This window comes from Cynocephalus volans, chromosome 11 (genome assembly GCF_027409185.1).
Source record: "Cynocephalus volans isolate mCynVol1 chromosome 11, mCynVol1.pri, whole genome shotgun sequence".
Classification (NCBI taxonomy): Eukaryota; Metazoa; Chordata; class Mammalia; order Dermoptera; family Cynocephalidae; genus Cynocephalus; species Cynocephalus volans.
The window spans coordinates 31,301,979-31,306,647 of NC_084470.1; the positions used below are offsets into that span (position 1 = coordinate 31,301,979).

General features: G+C 38.9%; 1 pseudogene; it reads left to right on the forward strand.

Annotated features, from left to right (window-relative positions):
• Positions 1–648: 648 nt before the first annotated feature.
• LOC134390904 (large ribosomal subunit protein uL22-like) lies at positions 649–1,201 on the forward strand (annotated as a pseudogene).
• Positions 1,202–4,669: the final 3,468 nt, after the last annotated feature.

Here is a 4,669-nt window from a genome sequence, read left to right on the forward strand (position 1 = left end):
TTTTTTTAAGAAACTTCAGTTTGAGGCATATTCATTCTGGTCATGTCTTTTGCAAATCTTCGTCTGAAAATCAGAGAAGACCATGGTAAGTGACATCAAAACTGCCAAGCTACCATATCTTCATGAAATGCATGCAGGTCTGTGTTTTATGGTATTTGGTTCAGATATATTAGACTTTTAAAATGATGTGTTGTCTAGTTTGTTTACAGTTTTCTAATGATATTAGCCCTCCTCTCTGCCACTGTAACTTGTGTCTGCTGTTGGAGCACATGGCCCAGTTTTTCAGGATCGTGAGCCTTTTCCAGTGGGTGTCACAAGTGACGGCTTTTGCCTGTCTTCTTGCTTATTTTCCCTCATATTGCTTAGAGTTACCTAAGTCTCTAGGAACGTTCTGTCAAATGTCACTTGACTTTGCATCTGGCTTATTCTCAAGGATCAATAAAATGAGTTGCAAGATGTCCATGTCCTTTGAATAGGCAAATATTTTTGGTTTCTGAGAAAGCTGTTTTTGTGCTATCAGTTAAATCGCTTTGTGTTGAGAACCTCCTATTTCCCTTTGTTGTTCCTTTATTAAATAGATACTTAAATAAGCCTTTTAAAAACTAAAATTCCCCTCTTCCAGTAAGCTGCCTAATGTGATCTTTGAAAATGGTTCACTATTCGCTTGACCCAGAAAACCCCACAAAATCATGCAAATCAAGAGGTTCAAATCTTCGTGTTCACTTTAAGAACACCCGTGAAACTGCTCAGGCCATCAAGGATATGCATATTTGTAAAGCCCCTAAGTATCTGAAGGATGTCACCTTACAGAAGCAATGTGTACCATTCAGGTGTTACAATGGTGGAGTTGGTAGGTGTGCCCAGATCAAACAGTGGAGTTGGACACAGGGTCCGTGCCAGAAAGAGTGCTGAATTTTTGCTGCATATGGTTAAAAATGCAGAGAGTAATGCTGAACTTAAGGGTTTAGATGTAGATTCTCTGGTGATTGAGCATATCCAGGTGAACAAAGAACCCAAGATGCACTGCTGTACTTACAGATCCCATGGTCGGATTAACACATATGTGAGCTCCCCCTGCCACATCGAGTTGATCATTATTGAAAAGGAACAAATTGTTTCCAAACCAGAAGAGGAGATGGCACAGAAGAAAAAGATATCCCAGGAGAAACTGAAGAAACAAAAACTTATGGCTCGAGAATAAATTCAGCATAAAATAAATGCAAATAAAAGTAAAAACAAACAAACAAAAAACTAAGGTTCCCATTATTATATTTAAATAATGCTTTCATTATTATGATGTATGAATTATCCATCATCCTTAAATGTCAATTACTTTTTTCCGATGAAAGAGATTAAGCCCTGTATAAAGTGTCTGAAAAGAATATGGTTCAAGTTAGGAGAGTTTGGGGGTCTCTTTCTTAAAGTCTCTCTAAAGACCATAGGTTCAGAAATTTAAATTAAAAAATTCCAAAACTGATGACTATTTGGCTACTGTATCTGTTGGTATCTACTCAGGACACGAGAATTCACTCCAGATCTTTCAGTAGAGGAAAGTTTATATTAGGGAATAATTAGAAAGACACTGGAAGAACAAAAACGGAAAATGGGAGATGGTGCAGCAGCCCAGATATTAACAACAGCGGAAAGAGGCTCTCACCTCTAGGGCTGAAAGGACAAAGGGAAGGGGTCGTACAGGACCCAGGTGCCAGAGAGCTGCAACCAGGGAGAAGAGACAGCCACCGCTGGAGACACAAACGAAAGCAGAGAGACGGGGGGATGAATGTGTTGGCTTTTCACCTCCTTGCACATCCAATTTCTTGCCAGAAACTAACATCGACAGAGTCTAACTGAAAGTCACTTGTCAGGGAACCTGGGAAATATATGTTTCAGTCCTTTGTGACACATGGCAGGGCAGGGGAAGGTGGGAAAATCAACTGAAGAGCAATAGTCCCGTGACTCACACAGCCACCTAAGGCAAAGTTGGGGACCACAGCAGGATCATGTGTGAGGCTGGTTCCACTTAATCCTCTGTCTTTAGATATTTAACAGCGCTTTCTGTAGGCAACGGTTCAGTGAGGGGTCTCATTGTACAAAAAGCTGTTGTGATAATGCACACAAAACATTTTCTTATGTCATCAGATGATAGTTATTTTTTAAATATTAGTTTATTCGCCTTGCCTAAGGATGAGCTATTTATTTTTCTTTCTTCTATATATAGAACCGAAGATAGTATCGGTGCTAATGAAGTCTGATAATAACAATTATTATTAGCATGCTCTTATTCCATAAACTGGCAAGTTTCCGGTACGCCTTCAACTCCATTCCCACGATTATAATCATGTAATGTCTAGCAATAACATCACATTAAAATTTCAAAGATTTTTTTCTGTTCCTTGACAAAATAAAATTTTTACTTGTTTACGGATTACATTTTCTATTCTTAGTCATACAAAGGGGCAGATACCAGAAAATTTCTGGTTGATGGTGCTGAAGATAGCGGAAAGAAAGTATGGCAAATGATGTTTCATAAAAGTGCTGAGTGGCGGTCAGTGACCAAGGCGTGCCATAGGCAAAGGGGGAAAGACAAACAAAACAACTTCAAAAACAAGTTCAAAGAAGCTATGTTTTTTCAGGCAGCAATGTTATAAGAGGAGGTAACATTAGCTTGGTGAGTAATGGAGAGGGGTGGCCCGGAAATGCCTCTCTGAGATGGTGACTTTGGTACTGAGACCTGAATGAGGACCTCAGGAAAAAGCATTCCAGACAGGACATAGTCCCAGAAGCCAAAACGTATCTGGCATTTTTGAGGAATCAAAAGGCAGCCTCGTGGCTAGAACACAGGGAGGAAGGGAGAGAGAAAAGGGTTGGCTGCTGCAGCAGCTGCATTTTATTAAACCCACAAATTAGGGTGGAACCATTATTCCAGGATGACTGTTAAACAAATAACGCTGGGATTGTAAAGAAGGGATTCCGTTATTCATGGCATTGTGCTAGGTGCTTAGAGGATACAAGCATGAGTAAGGCACAGTCCCTGCCTCTCAGGACTCCCTGGCTAGAGAGGGAGAGACCAGAATTAAAAATGACTCAGTACAAGAAAAACATATACAAAATGCAGTGGGAGTGTAGAAGGAAAAAATTCAAATAAAGCAGCAAACCATTAAAGGAAACATTATTTTCCTTAAAAAAATTTAAGACGGATTGTAATGCTTCAGATGTGAAACAAAATATGGTAGTCCCTGCCTCCCCCCGGTCCCCCACTTATCCACGGTTTTGCTTTCTGTGGTTTCAGTTACCCACAGTTAACTGCGGTCTGAAAAGATTACATACAAGAAAATATTTTGAGAGAGTGAGAGAGAAACTGCATTCATATAGCTTTTATTATAGTTTATTGTTATAATTGTTCCATTTTATTATTTGTTACTGATTTTAATCTCTTATTGTGTTAATCTCTTACAGTGTTGTTAATCTCTTACTATGTTGTTAATCTCTGGCTGTGTAAAGTTTATAAACTAAAGTTTGCCATAGGTATGTATGTATAAGAAAGAGCCTAGCGTATATAAGGTTGAATCTCATCTTCGGTTTCAGGCATCAGCAGGCAGTCTTGGAACAAGATTCTTGTGGATAAGTGGGGACTGGTATAGTTCAATTGCAAGCAAATGTTACAAGGGACCATTTCATGATGTCTTCTAGTATAAGCCAAACCAGAATTTGGATCACAAGGTTTTTGAGCTAGATTGGACATTAGTTATTGCTGAGTTCAAACCCTTCATTTTTCTACAGAGGAAATAAGAGAGGTTAAATGATTAGCTTACGGTCAGTAAACTGACACCTGCCCACAAATCTTTCTAGAACATATCTTGCTTCTTTTTCACACATCATAGCTTGATCAAAAGTGTCAGCTTTAACCAATGCTCCACACATTCTGAGATACAATTTAAAAGTATGAGGGTACTTCAAAAAGTTCATGGAAAAATAGATTAAAAGACAATATGAATCTTTCCATAAACTTTTTGAAGTACCCTCATGGGGGAGAGCTGATTTCATTCCTTCATTCCTTCATTCATTCAACAAGTATTTATTGAAAAATGCCCATCACATGCCACAGAACACCTACTATATGCTGAGCATCTATATGCTAGTGAACATTTTATGCTAATCACTGTACTCACACAGCGGATCAAAAAACCAAGTGAAAAACTTACAGTTGTTATTTCCCCCTAGCCAAATGTAATGGAAATTAAGAAGTCATTATAAGTAGGACTATAATTTTCCCAAAGCATGGCAGTAATTCTGGGCTTCCTGTCTATAAATAGGTTGGTCCACTCTAAATGGACCCTGCTGCACTTCTTTAAATCACAATTATTAAGTAACCATCCACAAACAGCTGATGTTGGATTTGCATGATCAAGATGAGCAAACTTCATACTAGGGCATTTAAAGATATGTCTGTGAGATGACTAATAGCCTATGTGGAGAGTGAAAGGCTCAGCTGCTCGGAATTCTTAGCAGGTCTCTGAATTCTATCTAAAAATATTGGCAGTAACATCTGCCCTCATTGTCGATGCATGCTGAGAAGGCTTTAGCATTCATCCAGAACAGGTAGGCTCTTGGCTTTCAGGGTGTTGCATAAAGATCCTCTATCCAGCAATCTGTGTAGACTGAATTTAAG